At 36.8% G+C, this 22,347-nt stretch overlaps 1 long non-coding RNA gene across 10 annotated transcripts in view; it reads right to left on the bottom strand.

Moving 5' to 3' along the window:
- Window positions 1-7,104: 7,104 nt before the first annotated feature.
- Window positions 7,105-22,347, bottom strand: part of LOC130705022 (uncharacterized) — a 92,004-nt gene continuing 76,761 nt past the window's right edge. For 7 of the 10 annotated variants that reach the window (XR_009005623.1, XR_009005620.1, XR_009005614.1 and 4 more), the window contains 3 exons: window positions 9,804-9,899; window positions 8,574-8,667; window positions 7,105-8,078 (listed from right to left, as the gene is read on the bottom strand). This is a non-coding gene — a long non-coding RNA (uncharacterized LOC130705022). The remainder of the gene's footprint in view (window positions 8,079-8,573; window positions 8,668-9,803; window positions 9,900-22,347) is intronic. The other 3 variants (XR_009005617.1, XR_009005621.1, XR_009005619.1) reach the window with 2 other exon arrangements.

Here is a 22,347-nt window from a genome sequence, read left to right as displayed (position 1 = left end):
TGAGGTGGTTCTGCAATGTCTAAGTTCTTCAGAGAGACAGAAACAAGAGAGGGTGTATATGTGTGTATAAGAGATTTATTTTAAGGAATTGGCCCACATGATTATGGAAGCTAAGTCCCAAGATCTATAGGCCGACAAACTGGAGACCCAGGAAAGCCAGAGGTGTAGTTCCAGTCTGAGTCTGAAGCCTGAGACTCTGGAGAGCTGATGGTGTGAGTTACACTCCAAGGGCAGGAGAAGCCTGACACCCCATTACAGCAGTTGGGCAGGTGAAGTGTATTTTTATTCATGGGAGGGTCAGTCTTTTTGTTCTCTTCAGGCCTTCAACTAATTGGATTAGAAAGGACAATCCTCTTTACACAGTCTACGAATCCAAATGTTAATCTCATCCTAAAACACCTTCACAGACATATCCAGAAAAATGTTTGACCAAATATCCAGGAACCCCATAGCCCATTCAAGTTGACACGTAAAATTAACCATAATATCTTGCCTCCTCAAACAGCAATCATTTTTTTTTCCATTCCTTTTTCTTTTTTTCTAAAAAAGTCATGGACTCATGGATTTAAATGTATTTGATGTGTTTCTACCCATTGAAATTATTTTCATTATTGATGCTCAAATTGTTCCATTCTTGAACTCTTTAATTTGGCTCCTAAATCATTTTGACACAGTTATAGTAGTGTTTGACAGCTTCCCTTCTTTTGTTGTGATATTCACACTTATCATGTACATTTCTTGCTTTAAATTTGAATCAGTCATTTCTCTAAGGAGCCCTGCTTCTCTTTTGAGTAAAATGCTATTTCAAGGCCATAATCTGGGTGCTAGGGGTGCACATTAATTACTACTTGGTTGATAATTATTTTTAAGTATCTTCCATAGATAAATCTGGGAATATGTAATGAATTCCCATTATTCGAATTCAGAACCACAGCATTTTGTTTTGTGTTTTTTACTAAGCCTTTTTTATATTACATCTGTATGTTCTCTTTCCTACTATGAGAATCCAAGTTACCAATAGTACTGGGCCTGATAGAATTAGTCTTTCAGATAATGACTACTTGCTGGATCCTACATTACACACACAACAGTATCAGAAGAACAATACCTGTACTACCACCAGCAATATGATTATTAAAATAGTGAAAGATTTTATTTTTCAGTCCTTTTATCCTTATAAATTATTCACTAGAACTGTATAGTCAAATTACTGTGTTTTAAAGTCACTTCAAGCAGTGTGTCTATGTGTGGTAATGCCACTATCTGGATATACATAATTCTTTCATTTTATTTGATTTTTAAAAATAATTAATAGAAGTCTGACATGAGGAACTACCACGTGATGCAGCAGTTCTACTTCTGGGTAAACATTTGAAGGAAAAAAAATCACTATCCCCAAAATGTATCTGTACTCCCACATTCATGGCAACATTATTTACAGTAGCCAAGACATGGAAGCGACCTAAGTGTCCATTTGATAGGTGAATGGATAAAGACGATGTGATATATATATATATATATATATATATATATATATATATATGTATGTATGTATGTATATATGTGTTCACACATACACACAGCAATGGCTTGACTGATGGTAAAACTTACGTTTAGTTAATTTATGTGAAAGGAAGTATGAACTGTGTTTGGATTCATCTTTTTGCATAGGGGTGTCCAATTATTCTGGCACCATTTATTGAAAAGAGTATCCTTCCTCTATTGAATTGCATTTGTTTTCTTGTGAAAGATCACTTGGCTATATTTATGTGAGTCTAGCTCTTATCTCTAACCTTCCATTCTGTTCCCTCCATTCCCTTGTAGTTAACTACTTAAAAAAACTATGTATCCACCCACTTCCTTAAATAAAAGGTAGCATATTATACATACTCTTTTAGTCAGTTCACTTTGTTAGAACAAGATGCAATAGACTGGGTGGCTTAACAGTAGAAACTTATTTCTCACAGTTCTGGAAGCTGAGAAGTCCAAGATCAAGGTGTCAGCCAGTTTGGTTCCTGGTGAAGGCCCTCTTCCCAGTTACGACCTAGCATGGTGGAGAGAGAGCAAGGAAGCAAGATCTCTCCTGTTCTTCTTAAAAAAGCTTTAATCCCATTATGAGGGGATTTAATTACCTCATAATTTAATTACCTCCCAAAGGCTCCATCTTCAACTTATCACACCAAGGTTTAAAGTTTCAACATTTGAATTCTGGGGGGACACAAACATTCAGTCCATAGTACATACTTTACTCCTGTCTAAATGCATTCATCAGTAACTCCAGTACAATGTTTAACAGCAGGGGAATTAGTGGCTAGTCTTTTCTTTTCCTGACTGTTGTAGGACAGTCTCTAGTGTTTCCTTATTAAGTAAGATACCAGCTTTTTGATGGATAGATATATAGGTAGGTAGGTAGATAAAACCATGTTAAAAACATCTCCATCAATTCCTATTTTACTGAGTGATTTAAAAATGAATGGATATTGAATTTTGTCAAGTGCCTTTCTTGGGTCTATGAAGATGGGGATATGATTTATATTTCTCCTTTACTTGATTATAATGACGAATTATATTAACAGTTTCCTAATGCTGAAACACTCATGCATTCCTTGAGTTAACCCTACTTACTCATACTAATCATATGCTTTAATGTGTTGTTGGAGTCTAATGATTGATAATATATAATTTATATTAAAATTCTGCAGCATTATTTATAAATGAGATGAATCTGTATTTTTTATGGTGAAATCTTTGTCAGGTTTTTGCATCATGTTATAATTGTTTCATAAAAGCAGAACTGGTAGAATTCTCTTATGAAATCTTCTGTGCCTAGTGCTTTTGGATCTCATTAACTACTATTTTTATTTCTTCAGTGGAAAATGATCTGTTTAGACTCTTTGTCTCCACTGGTGTTATTTTTGGTAAGTTGCAGTTTTCTAAAAAAACTATTCATTTTATATTGATTTCTTGAACATTTATATCTTCCCTTCAAGAGATAAATACTCTCTCATGTATTGTTTCTTCTTTTGTTGATTTCTTTGGAATTTTAGCTCCAGATTGTTTTAGAGGTATTTTTATTTATGTTATCCTTACTTTTTAAGACAGCAATATATTTTAAAAATGATTTGACTATATTTATTTCCCAATATCTTCAATTATCCCCCTGGGTTTAGCTCTATTTTTGTTTGAGTACTTTCCCTTAGAGGGGTTTGAAGTCAGACTTTTGCAAACCTCATGAGGTCTGTTAAGTCCAAGGATTTTTTTCTCATCAGATTTAAATGACAAATTGGCAAATATGAAATTTTACAATCACATTTTCTTTCTATAGCTTAGAAGTAATACTGTATTGTCTTCTTGCTTCTCTTCAGTGTAATTCTTGTTTCTTTTAAAATATATTTGCTCTTTCATTTTGGAAGCTTTTAGAATTTTTTTTGGATGTTATTAAATTTTACTAAAATATGCCTAGGTATAGGATTTTATCTAATATTTTGTGCTCTATAAAGACCTCTTTTCAATTTTCATCTTTCTTTAAATTGGACAAATTTATTTTCCTTATTTTATCATTTTATATTTCTTCCTCTGTATTTTAAAACGTACCATCGAGTACTTCTATTATCTATAAATTTTTGCTTCTATTTCTTCTTTGTTTTAAATTTTATTTATTTATTTGTTTATGGCTATGTTGGGTCTTTGTTTCTGTGCAAGGGCTTTCTCTAGTTGTGGCAAGTGGGGGCCACTCTTCATCGCGGTGTGCGGGCCTCTCACTGTCGTGGCCTCTCTTGTTGTGGAGCACAGGCTCCAGACGCGCAGGCTCAGTAGTTGTGGCTCACGGGCCTAGTTGCTCTGCGGCATGTGGGATCTTCCCAGACCAGGGCTCAAACCCATGTCCCCTGCATTGGCAGGCAGACTCTCAACCACTGTGCCACCAGGGAAGCCCTTTGCTTCTATTTCTACTCTCCAGAAGTCTTTATTTTCTTTATATATCCCATCATTATCTTTTCCTGTTGCCTTTTGGGAAAGTTCCTCAACCTGATAGTTCAGCTCACTAATTAATTTTACAAATTGGTGTTCTATATTCACCTGTCATATTTTTCACACCTTGTATTTCACCTTGTTAACTTTTCTTTCTTCTTGGTACTACATAACACTACCAATATCCTCCATTCTCTATTCAAGAATATTTGTTATGCTTATTTGGATTATCTATTCCAACAGGTTTTCTTCATAAAGTTATTGTTCAGTTTATTATCTTTATTTTATAATTTGCATCCCTCAGCTCTCTGAAGTCATGCTTCCCTGAGGATAGCAGCCATGAAGGGGCTTTTTTAAAATTTATTTATTTATTTATTTTTGCTGTGTTGGGTCTTCGTTTCTGTGCGAGGGCTTTCTCTAGTTGCGGCAAGCGGGGGCCACTCTTCATCGCGGTGCGCGGGCCTCTCACTATCGTGGCCTCTCTTGTTGCGGAGCACAGGCTCCAGACGTGCAGGCTCAGTAGTTGTGGCTCACGGGCCTAGTTGCTCTGCGGCATGTGGGATCTTCCCAGACCAGGGCTCGAACCCGTGTCCCCTGCATTGGCAGGCAGATTCTCAACCACTGCGCTACCAGGGAAGCCCCATGAAGGGGCTTTTAAACATTTTTGACCTTATTCTACAGTAAGAAATATTTTCTATATATATATGACCCATTTGATATATATTTACAAAATGATATTAGTAAACATATTTTATATGTATTATAATAATATTTACTTCATGATGAGCAATGCATTCTGACATTTCTGGTCAACCTGATTTTATTGAAAAATACTAGTTATTAGTCAGTATATTGATTTAATCATCCGCTAATAGGTCAACACCTACAGTGTGAAAACTCTGTGACGTGGGAGGGCAGGACTGAAAGTCAGGCAACGGTTAAGAAGGAGGGATAAGAGGAGTAAGTCCTAGAGTCCCAGGCACTACAGGATCTCTCAAATTAATTTAGTTTTCTCCACTCCATTGGGCAATAGCTCTGTGTTAGCATTCACTTCTAAACTCTTAGGAGGGAGCAGTGCTATGAGGTGGCAGTCCCTTTGGTTTATATTATACATTTCCTTCCCTGATGTTTGGTAGAGAAGAGGCTGGATCAATGAATATCCAAGGGTGACTGGTCAGTTTACACCTAAATCAGCTCCTCACCCTCAAAAGGCTGCTCTAAGAATAGCCACACCCATGGGCTTTGGTGGTTACTGTTGATTTCTGATGCAAATGAGGAAGCAATGATTATCCCAAGGCCATGAAAGGTGAGACTAGAGCAGAACTTTAAAAATCTGCCCCAGTCTGTACATCATTGCTGCTCTCAGGCTGCCTTCGTCCTAAGAGGATTCCCAGCTCCTCCCAGGCCAATTCACAGCAGTCTTCACTCTCCTGGGATTTCTTAGTTTTTATGTTATTTTCTCAGATCAATAGTTCTTTTCCTTCCACAGTTTCCCCAGGGGGGGGTTTATGTTTGGGAAAACCCAGCAGCCCTGTGTTAGGTCTTTCCAGAAATCTTCAAAATTTAAGGCTCAAAAATCATCCTTTTTCAACATGAAGTCCTCATTGATCAATCTGAGATGAGTCTATCTCAGAATAGAAATCAGGGTGATAGAAAGATTTATAATTTTACTTTTGTCCAGACTGCCATTGTATTTAATTCTCCTGGGCTGCCCGGGTAGCACTTGTTCTTACACGTTCCAGGTTAGGCTTCATTGATGCCTTTCGACAGTGTCTGTACAACCAAAATCAAAGAGATTTCAGTCACTAAAGCACTGAGAATGCGATCAATCAGAATAGCTCAGGGAAAACAATCTTTGCATTTGTCTGAATCATGTGGCTCATTAAATACAATTCAGGTCATTGCTTTTTCCAGGGATACATTATGGCCCATATGTGGGGATAAGCATACACTAGGGTCATCCAGCAAGCACATGGGGTGGGTCTCTGGCTCTAGAGTATGACACGAAGAGCTCCAAAAATTGCTTCTGTCTCCAAAAGGACCTCTATACCTGCTCTGACCTTGTCTTCAGGTTAGTCTTAAATTCTCCATCCTGGTTGAAATTTTGTTATTTATAATTCCTTTGAGTTAAACGACAAAGACCAAAGAATTATTTCTGAACCCCAGTGATAAAAGCTCTTTCAGACAGTGGCACACATTATGGTATCAATGTTGGGTTGATTAGTGATCACCTCTCCATTCCAGTTAAACAGGTAACCTCTTCTACATCTGACTTCATCATCTTTCTCCACAAAGATACCTTCCCCTCCCACATTCCCCACATCTGTATTTGTCACTACTATCCATACCATTGCCTATAGTGATCCTCAGCTCTTTGCTTGCTCTCACCCACAACCAACTTCTGTTAGTTTTAACTTCTAAGTTTCTCTAAAATCCACACACTTCATCTCTGCTACCACCACCCTAGGCATCTCTCACTGGATATCTCCTACAGCCTTCTGACTAGTCTCCTGCTTTCAATCTTGTCTTTAATCCTTTCTCAACATGGCAGCCATCAACTTTTCACCATGTCAGTACTATGCTGAAACTCTACAAAGTTGCCCAATTGCCCGTAGAGGGGTTTGCAAATGTTTTCCCCACTAAAACATACCCAAGAAATACAATGCAATTCCATTAGTGTCAGCATCTAAGGCAGTTGATCTCATTGCATACAAACTGGAGGGGGGAATATATAGGGCACCTATCTGAATCTCTGGAATGAGAAGCACATTTTTATGACATTGTAGGTGTTCAGTAAACATTTCTGGAGTGCGTGGATGAATTAAACACAAGAAAGGTAAATTTAGTAGCAAGAAGCAGTTTGAAGATAAGTTCAGAGCATAGAATTCTGTGAGTGGAGTGCAGGAGAGAATACTGGGAACATATGAAAACTTAGTTTTCTGTGTATGCATATGTGTGTGCACTCACACACATGTGCACATATGAGATAAAATGTGCTTTTCATGTAGTAGGCCCTCTAGCAATAGTTGTGCAATAGGAAGATTTTAAGGATAAAACTGTAATACAGTTTTGCTTGTGTCAACCTAGATTCTTGGCTAGATTTTGGGACCCACTGTTAATAAATAAAAAACTCAATCCAAATTCAAAGCATAATTTAATACAATGTTTCCCAATATATTATTTGTGGAATTCTTAAAAAAAAGACTTCCATGGTGTACTAGTATTCTATGGCTGATGTAACAAACTTATTGGCTTAAAACAACAAAAATTTATTATATAACAGTTCTAGAGGTCAGAAATCTGATGCAGTCTCACTAAATTACAGTCAAGGTGTGGGCAGGGGTCTTTTCTTTTTGGAGGCCCAAGAGGAGAATCCTTCCCTTTCCTTTTCCAGCTTTTAGAGAGGCTACTCACATTCCTTGGCTCATGGCCCCTTCCATCTTCAAAGCCAGCAATGGCCAGTTGAGTCTTTTTCATGCTGTATCACTCAAACACTGATTCTCCTGCTTCCTCTTTTACTTATAAGGACCCTTATATTACCTCTAATTTATTATATTAATTTGATAAGCAAACAGACAATTGATGAGCTTAAGCCCAATAAACATGCAGTAGAAAATAAGGATGCAACACTTTGGGTTTAACTGATCATTTACAATTTTATCTTAACGATATTATCACTAATATCAGCACTTCCATGTTTCTGTTTTCACCTAAGGGGAATTAAACAACAAAAAAAAATTCCAAACACCAAAATTCCACAGGTAAATATGATGAAAATGTTCCCAAAACTATACTCTTGTTACTGAGTCTGAGACTGCTGGCTGCACAACAGGCCAATAAATCAAAGGACGAGTTACTGGGGCAAGGAACAGCACTTTACTTGGAAAGCCAGCAGTCCAAGGAGACGGTGGACTAGTGTCCCAAAGGACCATCTTAGCAGAGTTAGAATTCCAGCTTCTCTTATATTAAAAGAGGCGAGGGTGTTGTTCGTTGCTGCAAACTTCTTGGTGTTGTAATCCTTTGTTCTTGCAGCTGTCCATGTAGGTCAGGTCTCAATGTTCCTGTAAACCTCCAACAAGAATGCTATTCTCTGTTCTGCAACTTTTTATCTGTATATGAATGGAAAAGTGTTATATCTTTAAAGGTCCGAGCCTTGAGAATGGGATATCCTGTACATTTCAGGCTAAAGGCAACATTCTTGTAGCAAAAGCAACAGAATACAAAGGTTAAAGTAATAGAAACAGATCCAATATGGAGGCAGATTCGTTCTTCCTTATTACACTATGAGTTAGGACTATTCTCTAGAGCAAAAGAGTGATTAGCATATGTATATAAACCCAAATATGGCTGATGCAGAGTACCTTAGGGGGTGTCAGTGCACAAAGTACAGAAAAATGTGTTGCATGAACGTTGAAAACTATTTAGCTGTGTTAAATTTTTAAAAATACATGGATCTATTTTCAGACTTTCTGTTATGTCCCATTATGCCATCCACTCTATGCTGATATGATATTTTAGTTATTGTAAATATGTATTTTAATATCTGGTAAAAGTTATCAAATGAGCTGAGCCAGGACTAATAGAATAGGTATTTCTTAGATTACCTTGATTGGTCCTCTGAAAAAGCCAAGAAACAAGGGTCCACCTAGTTAAGTTCCATCAGCACCCAGACTGGAATCCTGAAGTATCATTTTCCACCTAAAGAAACCAGAGTTTCATGGAAATGACTGAATGCTGGATCTGATTTGGGAAATGTACAAGGGAAATTGGCACACCTTGTACCAGATAGGAAGGAACCTGCCAAAGAGGCCCTATTGAAAGGACTCAACCGTTAACCTGAACTAGCTCCCACTGGACAAGGATGAGACAATCCATTGGAATGGAAACATCTGAAATATCAAATAGTTAAAAATCAGAATTAATTGTGGTTTACGTATGTTAGGGAACAGCTCATTATTTTAAAAACTAGTAAACTAAGATACAGATATTTACCCTGACTTTCCAGGATGACCTGTACCTTACAGTAACTTCATGAAACCAAATTTCTCTTTATTTCTGTGTTCCAGCTAATAAATGAAGAAATGGCAGAATTAGAATATTACCAGTATTAAACTGGTAATGATAATCAATGGCTATTAACCTTAAAAAAAAATGAGGTAATAGATATTATGTCTCCTCACAGAAATACACAAAACCCCTTATAAAATAATCATGCCACACACAAAAAATTAAATCTGAATCTTTCTCTTCTATATCTCATCAAAGAGATGCAATCAACAAAATTCAAATTCGGGGGGAATTCTATATGACAAAAGAGCCTGTTTCTTTAACAACAACAACAAAAATACTGCGAAGATTAAAAACCCAGGATGTTGAAGGAGAATCCATGAAGAGACAAGATGTAAATGAAAGAACTGTGATGTGTGCACTTTATTTGAATCACAAATCAAGCAGGGAAAATTTAAAAAGGGAGAAGAAAATAACTGAGGACCTGTGAAGAATGATGAATATTTGAAGGTGTTAAGAATATGTTTTACATTATTTTAAGGTGATGATGGTTGTCTTTAAAGTAAACACAAGAGCCCTAAGTTTAAAAAATTGGTGAAGATGGATGGCAGGTATATCAGGCTTATCATATTATTTTCTCTTCCTCTGTTTGTTTTTAATTTCCATAATGACAAGTTAAAAATGTTTCCATTAATTCAAGTTTGTGTAGTTACTAATAGCAACAATGAGAACTTCTTTATCAAGAGAAGAATTTTGATGCTCGACTTTTCTTGATTAATATTTCAAGGAAGTTAATAACACACCATTAAAGTTAGAAACTCAATTACCTGCTCAAGCTTAACACTGGCAAATTTTCTTTCCAATCAATTTCCTCTGCTTCATAAAAGTTGTTTCAGGAAAGCTGATGGAACTAGAAATTATAACTGAGAGATAAGAAATAACTTTGGAAATTTATTTTATGGTTTAATTTCATATTTAATCTAGACTTTGGCAATTGCATATACATTGCCTAACACACAAAATTTTGGAAAAACTAGCCATATGTATCATACTTAGAGATCTTTCTACTATTTTTAGCTCTCTGTTAAAGTATCTTCCCCTTTTATCCAATCCTCTGTTACTTCATTGAGTGGAACTTTTTTTATATAATAAATTTGGAAAATCGGGTCAGTGAACAAATCATCATACCTTTGTTCTAACTGACTAACCATTTGGATAAACGATCAAATTGTATCCTTTATACCAAACTTAAGCCTATATGGATGACATATTTAAATATTAAAAAATGAAACCATAAAAGTAATATAATAGAAAATATTGATGAATGTTTATATAAACTATGATGAGGAATGACTTGCTCATGTGATATTAATTCAGAACCTACATAAAAAGACTGATAGAATTGAAGACATAGAAAGTTACACCACAATATTGCAAAAGACCCCTTTATCCAAGTTTATGACCAACTGGTAGATATTTAAAATACATGTTATTCAGAGTTAATATTCTTAATAAATTAAGAACATTTACGAACAGATGAGAAAAAGGTGCTCTTTCTGAGAGAAAATGGACGAAGGACGTGAATAAATGATGCACCAATAAAGGAATGGAAATACAAATTACCAACATATACATGGGAAAAAAGTTCATCTTGACTTGCTAGTAATAAAATAAATGCAGATTAATATGAGGATGAGATGACATTTTCTCATCTGTCACACTGGCAAAGGCAAAGAGTTTGATTGGACAGGTGTGTGGCTTTTGGCGCTCTAGCACTGCAAACTGCTGGGACAGCAGAAGTGGGCACAACCTCTCTAAAAGCAGTTTGTCCGTATTAAGGCCCTTAGCATTTGCATAACCTTTAACATGGGAATTCTCCTCTCTCTAAAAAAAAGTGCAGAAACACTAACATAAATGTTTATTGCAGCATTGTTTACAATAGCAAAAAAGCTGTAAGCAATCTGAAATCCCAGGGATGAGGAATTTATTCAACCCTTTGGTAGGTACATTACAGATGCCAAAGAATGCCTTACTATTTATTTATTTATTTATTTTTGGCTGCTTTGGGTCTTCGTTGCTGCGCGCGGGCTTTCTCTAGTTGCGGGGAGTAGGGGCTACTCTTTGTTGCGGTGCGCGGGCTTCTCATTGCGGTGGCTTCTCTTGTTGCAGAGCATGGCCTCTAGGCATGCGGGCTCAGTAGCTGTGGCTCGCAGGCTCTAGAGTGCAGGCTCAGTAGTTGTGGCTCACGGGCTTAGTTGCTCTGTGGCATGTGGGATCTTCCCGGACCAGGGCTCAAACCCGTGTCCCCTGAATTGGCAGGCAGATTCTTAACCACTGCGCCACCAGGGAAACCCAAGAATGCCTTATTCATGTAGCAAGACGGTGATAGTTGTTGTTAAGTGGGAAAAGAAGGGTTCAGAGCAATTTATATTGTGTCATCCCATTTTATTTCTCTCCCATATATATATATATATATATACACACAAACACACACATATATATGTGTATATACATCTATAATGTATCTGCATTCTATATAAGAAACGTATAATTTCTGCAATAAACAAAATTTTAAAAGATGTTTTGTTTCCTATTGTATTTCAAAAGTTTCTGGTAAGAATTTATACTGTAACATTTAACAATAGGAAAGATCATAACATCATTCAGGACATTTTAATGCTCCTTCTTGTTGAGGTAGGATGACTGCTAGATGAACTACAGCTCCAGAGGCAGAGCCCAGAATGATCAAGAAATCTGCATGATATAAGTTCACATCTGATTCTAATGCGTCACAAAGAAAAGAAATGTAATACCTTTTTGTATTTGATGGGTGGAACATGGATAGATTTTTCAGTCCAGAATACATACACACACACACACACACACACACACACACACACAAATGTATGTATATAAACAAGAAAAAATTGCTTGCCAAGGAAGCTTGGGAAAGCTGATGAGGAAAGACTAATGCCTTCATACTGATAAATACTAGCACCCAATAACTAAGGAACTGTTAAACTCTGTGATACAAGAAGTATCAAGTGATATACATCATGATTGCAGGTTGAAATGATCTATTGGGTTACATAAATCATAGTATTAAAATTAATTTTACCCATTTCTTTTTACCTTTTTTAAAAAGATGAGGATACCAGAAAATGTAGTATTAGACATGTGGCATGCATTATATTTCTGTTGGACAGTGCTGCTGTATACTGTAGTAAAAACCTATTTATGTCATACCTCTGCTCATAAGCTGTCAGTGTCTTCCTGTTACTTTTAGAAAAAGACAAAAATCTTTAATGTGGCCTGTGAGCCCCTGAAGAGTCTTAGTGCTGCCTGCCTCACCGTTTCTACTAGTTCCCAATCTTCCCCTTGATTTCTGAGGTCAATTGGACCTTCTATCAGGTCCTTCAACATAGAATTTCTCTACCTGCAGATTGAGACTTACAGTGTGTCATGGAACAAATTTAGTGAATTAAGACCAACATTAAAAAACATGAAATAGAACAAAACAGAAAATAAAGAACATCACAAGTAAAAGGGTAAATGTTATTTTATGTAAATGCTTTTTATTTTACGTATATGTTTACTGGATTATGTGGTGAAATATATTTCTTACTGGAGTAAAAATGTTTGAGAAGCAATTCTCTAACCCAGGGTTTCTCAACTTTGGCACTGTTGACATTTTGGTTGTATAATTCTTTATGGTGGAGAGTTGTCATGGTCTTTACAGGATGTATAGCAGCATCTCTGGCCTCTACCCACTAGATACGAGTAGCACAACCTTCCTCTGTTATGACAACTCAAAATACCTCCGGACTTTGCCATATGTCCCCCAGCTGAGGACTGTTGCTCCAATCCATCATATTCTATCTCACAACAAAGCTTTTTCACAAACCGTGCTCATTTACTGAAAGGAGCTGCTCACCTCTCCTCTCCTGGTAACTCTTCCTCACCTTTCAGATCTCAGCTCAGTGGCACTCCTCTTGGGAAAGTCTTTCCTGAGTCCTCTAGGTAAGTCTCATCCTTCTACTATAAGTTCTCATAAAGTCACATGCTCTATTTTAAGCACTTATCAATTTATAATTTTCCATTTACCTCTGTGATTATTTGATTAATACATGCCTCTCTCACTAGGCTGTTAGTTGAATTCAGGGATCATGTCTGATTTTGTCCACAATACAGCATTATGCAAATATTTATTCAATGTCTAATGTGTACAGGCTCCAAACTAGATGCTAGGTGTGCATTGGATGGCTGAAAAAGCAAAATCCCTGTCCTGAGTGGCTTGACAGTTTCTATTCTAAAATATAGAAACAGACCAATATTTAAGTGCAAATTAAAAATGGAAATGGTGCTAAACTAAAGATGTGTTTTGAGTTGGCAAGACCAAATTCGATAGCGTTGTCAGAAGAAGGATGCACTGAGGATGTGAATGTTAGGTAAAATGTGAAGTGTCAGAAGGATACAGCCATATAAAAGCAGGGAAAGAACATTCCAAGAGCAGGTATCATCTTATTTAAAGCCCTTATGACATGTTCCTAGTAGGTTTTTAAAAGATCATTCTGCTATGAAGAGAATGTATCAGAGGAAAAGAAAAGAAGGGGAAATTACTTAAGAAGTCATCCAATCCAGGTAGGAGACCATCGGTATCTTGGACTAGGGGTTGTTGAAGTGGTAATGGAAAGAATATGACGTATAAGTACTTACTAAGTACCTAGTATGTCAATTGTCAGATTTGACATACTAGGTCCTTAGTAAATATTTGCTGATTTAATATCTAGTCAGTGAATTCATTAAATATTTGCTAACATAATTAGATCAAAGCTTTAAGAAACTAAGACAACTTTGGAGAAAGGTTTGAGTGATTGTCTTTTATTTTTGTCACCATATCTGCCTGTTAAAGTTTTCAAATTCCAGATTGTCTAAGAAAATTTCCCTATATTCTCAGACAAATTAATGTCTGTTTCCACAGCTATTATAGCAAATTTGTTCTAGTTCCATTGTAGCATTTATCACTGTCTACCGTAGATGAGATATTTGTGTTCATCTGCCCAACTATGTTATGGGTGCAGTGAAAGTTGGTAATTTTTTTTATCACTTGAACTCTGATACAATAGGATATATATAGGAGACATTAAGTAATGTTGGTTGAATGGAATGAATGCTGCAAAGAATTTGGAAAAATTCAGTCTTTTAAAACTTTGATGACTCAGTCAGAAATAATCTCCCAATGGATAGGAAATTATTTATACTTATTTGAAGTTAAAGTTTATTTTGAAAAGGCAGTGTTTTAAAACATGTTTCAATCTCAGACATACTAAAGGCAGGTTTCACTAATACAGTTTTTGCTGATGCCCTGGAACATGTATTTTCATTTCTCTTTGATGATTACAGCTGGGAGTGGAATTGCTAGGCCATAGGATAAGGGTATGTTTAACTCTCTTAGACACTACCTAATCTTTTCCCAAAGATACTTACTATTTTATGCTCTCAGCAGTCATGTATGAAAATTCCTGCTTCTCCACATTTTTATTAACTTTTGCTATGCCAGTCATTTTAATTTTCAGCCATTTTAGTGGGTGTGAAATGGTATCTCAATGAAGTTTCAATCTGAAGTTTCCTGGTGACTAATGATGTTGAATACTTCATCATATCCTTATTAGCCATACATTTATCTCCCTTTTTAAAGTGTTTGAGTCCTTCACTGAGTTAAAAATTTTTCTAGCTTTTTTGAGATATAATTGACATATAACATGGAAGTAAGTTTAAAGGGTACAACATGATTCCATACACAAATATATTGCAAAATGATCACCACAATAAAGTTAGTTAACACATCTATCACCATCACCTCACATAATTACCAACTTTTGTTGTTATGGTGATGAGAACATTTAACATCTACTTTCTTAGCAACCTGCAAGTATACAACATAGTACTGTTAACTGCAGTCACTGTACTGTACATTAGATCCCCAGAATTTATTCATCTTTTAACTCCAAGTTTGTACCCTTTGACCAACATCTCCCCCTTTCCCCCACCCACCAGACCCTAGAAACAAAAGTCTACTCTCTATTTCTGTGCGTTCAGCTCTTTTAGATTCCACATGTAAGTGAGATCATATAGTATATTTGCCTTTCTCTGTCTGACTTATTTCACTTAGCATAATGCACTCAAGTTCCATCCATGTTGTTGCAAATGACAAGATTTTGTTATTTTTTATGGCTGGATAATATTCATATACATTATATATAGGTAACATATAGGTAAGTATATACTATATAAAATACACATGTATTCTATTATATATAGGTATATGTTACATGTATATGTATGTATGTATACATATATATATATGCACATATATATATAGGGAACATTTTCTTCAGCCATTCATCCCTTGATGGACACAAGTTATTGCCACTTCTTGGCTACTGTGAATAATGCTGCAGTGAGTGAGCATGGGAGTGCAGGTTTCTCCTTGAGGTAGTGATAGCTTGTCCTTCGAATATACACCAGGAAGTAAGATCATATGGTAATTCTATTTTTAATCTTTTTGAGGAACCTCCATACTGTTTTCCACAGTGGTTATACCAATTTACATTGCCACCGACAGTGCAAAAGAGTTCCCTTTCTCCAAATTTTCCTCAGCACTTGTTATCTCTTGTCTTTTTGAGACTAGCCATTCTAACAGGTGTGATATCTCTCTGTGGGTTTGATTACATCTCCCTGATAATTAGTGATGTTGAGTACATTTTCTTGCACTTGTTGGCCTTTGTATGTTCTCTGTGAAAAAATGTCTACTCAGGTCCTTTGCCTGATTATTTCGGATTTTTGCTATTGATTTGTATGCACTCCTTATATTTTTGGATATTAACCTCTTATCAGATATATGACTTGAAAATATTTTCTCCCATTCTATAGGTTGCCTTTTCATTTTGTTGATTGTTTCTTTTGCTGTATAGAAGCTTTGAACTTTGATGTAGTCACACTTGATTTTTGCTTTTATTACTTGTGCTTTTGGTATTGTATCCAAAATTTCATTGCCAAGACGAATGTCAAGGAGTCTTCCCTTATGTTTTCTTAGGAGTTTTATGGTTTTAGGCCTTACATTTAAGTACTTAATCCATTTCTAGTTAATTTTTGTGAGTGGTGTAAGATAGAGGTTCAGTTTCATTCTTTTGCATGTGGATATACCTTCATCGAATTTTAAAAAATTGTGTTGCATGTCTTTTTATTATTTAATTGTAGGTATTCTTTATATATATATGCCAAATATTTCTATTACAGTTTTCTGAAGGAAATGATATCTTGCATATTTTTACAAGGAACATTAAAAAATTTTTTTTACTGAAGTATAACTGAGAAAGAACATTATATTAGATTTAAGTGTACAACATAACAATTTGACATTTGTATACACTGTGAGATGATCACCAAAATAAGTCTGTTTACCCTGTCATCACACAAAGTTTCAGAAACAATTTTTTTTTCTTGTAATGAGAATTGTTAAGATTTACTTTCTTAGCAGTTTTCAATTTTGCAATAAAATATTATTGACTATAGTCAGCATGCTGTACATTATATCCCCATGACTTAATTATTTTAATATAACTGGAAGTTTGTACCTCTTGATCCCCTTCACCCATTTCTCCCAACCACCCCCTCACCTCTGGCAACCACCAATCTGTTTTCTTTATTTATGCATTTTGTTTGTTTCACTTTTTAGATTCCACATATAAGTGAAATTATACAGTATTTCTCTGATTTATTTCACTAAATATAATATTCTCTAGGTCCATCCATGTTCTCTCAAATGGCAAGATGTCTTTCTTTTTTATGGCTGAGTAGTATTCCATTGTGTGTGTATGTGTGTATACACACACATACACACACACACACATCACATCTTCCTTATCCAATCATCCATCAATAGACACTTGGGTTGTTTCCAGTTCTTGGCTGTTGTAAATACTGCTGCAGTGAACTTAGGGGTGAATATATCTTTTTGAGTTAGTGTTTTCATTTTTGGATCAATAGCCAGAAGTGGAATTGCTGGGTCCATATGGTAGATCTATTTTGAATTTTTTGAGGAATCTCCATACTGTTTTCCATAGTGGCTGTACCAATTTAAATTCCCACCAACAGTCCACAAGGGTTCCCTTTTTCCACATCCTCACCAGCATTTGTTATCTTTTTTTTTTTTTTTAATATAAACAGCCATTCTGACAGGTGTGAGGTGATATCTCATTGTGGTTATGATTTGCATCTCCCTGATGATTAGTAATGTTGAGCATCTTTTCATGTGCCTGTTGGCCATCTGTATGTCTTCTTTGGGCAAATGTTTATTCAGATCCTCTGCCCATTTTTAGTCAGATTGTTTGTTTGTTATTCAGTTGTGTGAGTTCTTTATATATTTTGGTTAGTAACCCTTTATCGGGCATATCATTTGCAAATATCTTCTACCATTCAGTAGGTTGCATTTTGATTTTGTTGATGATTCCCTTCACTGTGTAGAAAGATTTTTGGTTTGATGTAGCCCATTTGTTTATTTTTGTTTTTGTTTCCATTGCTTCTGGGGTCAGATCCAAATATACATATAGTTAAGACCAAGGTCAGTCAAGAGCTTACTGCTTATATTTTCTTCCAGGAGTTTTATGGTTTCTGGTGTTACATTCAAATCTTTCATCCATTTTGAGGTAATTTTTTGGTATAGTGTAAGATGGTAGTTCAGTTTTGTTCTTTTGCATGTGGTTGTCCAGTTTTCCCCACACTATTTGTTGAAAATCTGTCCTTTCCCCATGTATGTTTTTGCTTCCTTTGGCATAAATTAGTTGACCATATGGCATGGGTTTATTTCTGGGCTTTCTATTCTGTTCCATTGACCTATATGTCTGTCTTTTTGCCAATTCCATACTGTTTTGGTTAGTATAGCTTTGTAGTATAATTAGAAATTAGGAAGTGTGATGCCTCCAGCTTTGTTCTTCTTTCTCACAATGCCTTTGGCTATTTGGGACCTTTTGTGTTTCCATACAAATTTCAGGATTGATTGTTCTATTTCTGTGAAAAATGCCACTGGAATTTTGATTTAGTATGGACATTTTAACAATATTAATTCTTCCAGTTCATGAACATAGAATATCTTCCCATTTATTTGTGTTTTTTTAAATTTCTTTCATTAATATATTTTTGAGTGTATAGGTCCTTCACATCCTTGGTTAAGTTCATTCACAGGTATTTTATTCTTTATTCAATCAAAGGTATTTTGTAAGGGGATTGTTAATTTCTTTTTCTGATTGTTTGTTGTTAGTCTCTAAAAATGCAACTTATTTTTGTATATTGCTTTTGTACCTTGAAACTTTACTGAATTTGTTTAAATTCACTTACTAGTTCTAGCAGGTTTTTTTTTTTTTTGAGTCTTTAGGGTTTTCTATATATAAAATGATGTTGTCCTCAAATAGTGACAGTTTTACTTCTTCCTTTCCAATATGGATGCCTTTAATTTCTTTTTCCTGCCTAATTGCTAGCAGTTTCAGTACTACGTTGAATAAAAATATGGGTTAAGGTCCACTACTATTATGGTATTGTTGTCAGTTTTTCCCTTTAGGTCTATTAATATTTGCTTTATGTATTTAGGTGCTCCTAGGTTGGGTGCATAAATACTTACAAGTGTCATATATCTTCTTGCTGGATTGACTCCTTTATCATTATATAATGTCTCCCTATGTCTTTTATACAGTCTTTGTTTTAACGCCCATTTTGTCTGATAGAAGTATAGCTACATCAGCTTCCTTTTGGTTTCCATTTCATGAAACATCTTTTTCCATTCCTTCACATTCGGTCTGTGTGTGTCCTTACATCTGAAGTGAGTCTCTTGTAAGCAGCATATATGTGGGGCTTGTTTTTTTATCCATTCAGCCACTTTGTGTTTTGATTGGAGTATTTAGTCCATTTACATTTAAAGTCACTATGGATAGGCATGTACTTATTGAAATTTTGTTAATTGTTTTCTGGCTATTTTGTAGTTCTTCTCTATTCCTTTCTTCTTCTTGATTTCTTCCCTTCTGGTTTGATGTCTTTTAGAGTGTTATGCTTAGATTCCTTTCCCATTATCTTTTGGTTATCTACTATGGGTTTTTGCCTTGTGGTTACCATGAGGCTCATATATAACAGCCTACATATATATGACAATCTATTTAAGTTGATAGCAAGATAAGTTTGAATGCATTCTAAAACTCAGCTTATTACTACCCCTCCTGTTGTGTGTTTTTGATATCTTATTTTATTTTACTTTATTTTATTTTATTTTATTTATTTATTGGCTGTGCCATGGGGCATGTGGAAACTTAGTTCCCCAACCAGGGATCAAACCCGTGCCCCCTGCAGTGGAAGCATGGAGTCCTAACCACTGGACTGCCAGGGAAGTCCCGATGTGACATTTTAAAGTTTTTAATTTTGTGTATTCCTTATTTAACTATTTTAGTTATAGTTATTTTTACCTCTTTTGTCTTGTAACCTTCATACTAGCTTTATAAGTGATTGACTGATTACCTTTACTATATATTTACCTTTATCAGTGAGATTTTTACTTACATGTTTTTTTGTTACTAATTAGTGCCCTTTTCAGCTTAAAGAAGTCCCTTTAACATTTCCTGCAAGACTATTTTAGTGGTGACGAACTCCTTTAGTTTTTGTTTGTCTGGAAAGCTCTTTATCTCTTCTTCAATTCTGAATGATAACCTTGCTGGGTAGAGTGTTCTTGGTTTGAGGTTTTTTCCCTTTCACCCTTTAAATATATGGTTCCACTCCCTTCTGGCCTGCAGAGTGTCTGCTGAAAAATCAGCTAATAGCCTTATAAGAGTTCCTTTGTATGTTATTTGATGCTTTTCCTTTGCTGATTTTAATACTTTCTCTTTATTCTTAACTTTTGTCATTTTGATTACAGTGCATCTTGATGTATTCCTCTTTGCCTGTATGGGGCTCTGTGTGCTTTCTGGACTTGGGTGACTATTTCCTTTCCCAGGTTAGGGAACTTTGCAGCTATTATGTTTTAAATATGTTCTCAGCCCCTTTCTCTCTCTCTTCTCCTTCTGGGACCCCCTATTATATGAATATTACTGTGCTTGATGTTGCCCCAGAGGTTTCTTAAACTGTCCTCATTTCTTTTCACTCTTTTTTCTTTTGTCTGTTCAGTGGCAGGGATTTCCACTACTCGGTCTTCCAGCTCACTGATTCATTTCCTCTGTATCATTTAGTCTACTGCTGATTCCTTCTAGTGTATTTTTCATTTCAGTTATTGTATCCTTCATCTCTCTTTGGTTGTTCTTTATATTTTTAAACTCTTTGTTAAAAACTTCTAACTTCTCACTCTGTGCATCCATTTTTCTCTCAAGTACCTTCATCATCTTTACAATCATTACTCTGAACTCTTTCTCTGGTAGGTAGCCTGTCTCCACTTCACTTAGTTCTTCTTCTTGGGTCTTATCTTGTTCCTTTGTCTGGAACATGTCTCTCTGTCGCCTCATTTTGTTGAACTTGTTACTTGTATTTTTAGGTATGTGGTAGGTTAGTTACATTTCTTGACCTTGCAGAAGTGGCCTTCTCTAGAAGAAGTACTGTGCATCCTGGCAGCACACTCCCCTCTTGTCACCCAAGCTATATGCTCTAGGGATTCCCCGTAAGAGAGCTGCATGGGTCCTTCTGTTGTGGTGGGCTATGTGGGCTGTCTGGTAAGATTGGTTGGCCCATGGTCTGGTTGGTTGCCAGGCAGATGTTATAGGCTGCTGGTTAGTGGGGTCTGGTCACGAGGCAGCCAACTGTAGAACCCCAGGTGGCCCCGGGTCTTGTGCTGGCTCGCTGGTGGGCATAGTCAGGGTCCAGAAGACTCTGGGGCTGTTGCTTTCCCCTGCCCCCCGCAACTGATGGATGAAGCCAGGTCCTGGGGTTAGTGCCAGACTACTGGCAGGCAGAGCTGGGGCTTGGCATCTGGCTACAGGGCCCAGGGATCCCAGAGCTGGTGTCCAATCGCTGGTAGGCAGGGGGCTGGTTCCTGAAACAGTTGGGTATGGAGTCTGGGGTGTCTGGAGGCTTGTGTTGTCCTGCAGCCCAGCTGGTAGGGTCTGGCTTGCTGTGGATAGCCTGGGTCCGCAGGCTGCAGGACTGTGGTTTTCTTGTGTCTGATGTCTGCCCCTTGGTGTGTGAGGCTGGTCTAGAGGCCAGTGCAGCCTTCCTGAAGAGGCTAGCTGCTTGACCACTGTTGGGTGAAGCTGGGTCTTGGCCCTTTGGTGGGCAAGGCCATGTGTGTAGGCATGTCTAGAGGCAGCTGTGGGATCAGGAAGTCTTCAGGCAGACTGTCTGCTGATGGGTGCATCTGTGTCTCCACTCAGTTGTTTGGCACTGGCACCTACAAGCTATTAGGTGGGGCCAGGTCTTGGCACTAATGAACTAGAGGAAGGATCCTACAATGGCATCTGCCAGCACTGGCTTCCACAGGGTAGAAAGAGCTCCCAAACGTGGCTGCTGCCAGTGTCCATGTCCCCAGGGTGAGCTGTAGCCACCCTCCACCTCTGCGGGAGACTCTCCAAGACCAGTAGGTAGGTCTGGCTCAGGCACCTATCAAATTACTGCTTTTGCCCTGGGTCCTGGTGCTTATGAGATTTTGTGTGTGCCTTTTAAGACTGAGGTTTATTTCCCGAAGTCCTTTGGGACTCCCGAAATTAAGCCCCACTGACCTTCAAAGCCAAATGCTCTGGGAGCTCATCCTCCCAGTGCCGGACCCCTGGGCTGGGGCGCCGGATGTGGGGCTCAGAGTCCTCACTCCTGTTGGAGAACCTCTGCGATATAGATATTCTCCAGTTTGTGGGTTGCACCCCCAGGGGTATGGGACTTGATTATATCATGAATTCGCCCCTTTACCCCTCTCATTGTTCCTTCTTTACATCTTTAGTTGTAAAAGATCTTTTCTGGTAGGTTTTTGTCTTTTTCATAGATAGTTGTTTTGCAGATAGTTGTGATGTTGGTGTGCTCATGAAAGGAGGTGAGCTCAGGGTCTCTCTACTCCATCATCATGGCCGATCTCCAGGTTTGCTTTAATTTTTTTTCCAACAGTGTTGTATAGTTTTCATTGCAGAAGTCTTAAACATGTATTGTTAAATTTATGACTAAGCATTTTTAATGCTATTGTTCATAAAATGTTTATTTTGAAAAATTATCTCTAGGCTCTGTATTGATGTCCCTTTTATTAACTGATATTGATAATTTGTGTTCTCATTCTTTATCTCTTTCCTAATCATTCTATCTAGAGGTTAATCAGCAACTATACTTGTTGATTTGTTTTCTATTTTTAATTTCATTTATCTCTGC

The sequence above is a fragment of the Balaenoptera acutorostrata genome, chromosome 16 (genome assembly GCF_949987535.1).
Source record: "Balaenoptera acutorostrata chromosome 16, mBalAcu1.1, whole genome shotgun sequence".
Taxonomy (NCBI): domain Eukaryota; kingdom Metazoa; phylum Chordata; class Mammalia; order Artiodactyla; family Balaenopteridae; genus Balaenoptera; species Balaenoptera acutorostrata.
Note: the sequence above shows the minus strand (reverse complement) of the source record. Positions and strands in the feature narration are given on the sequence as shown.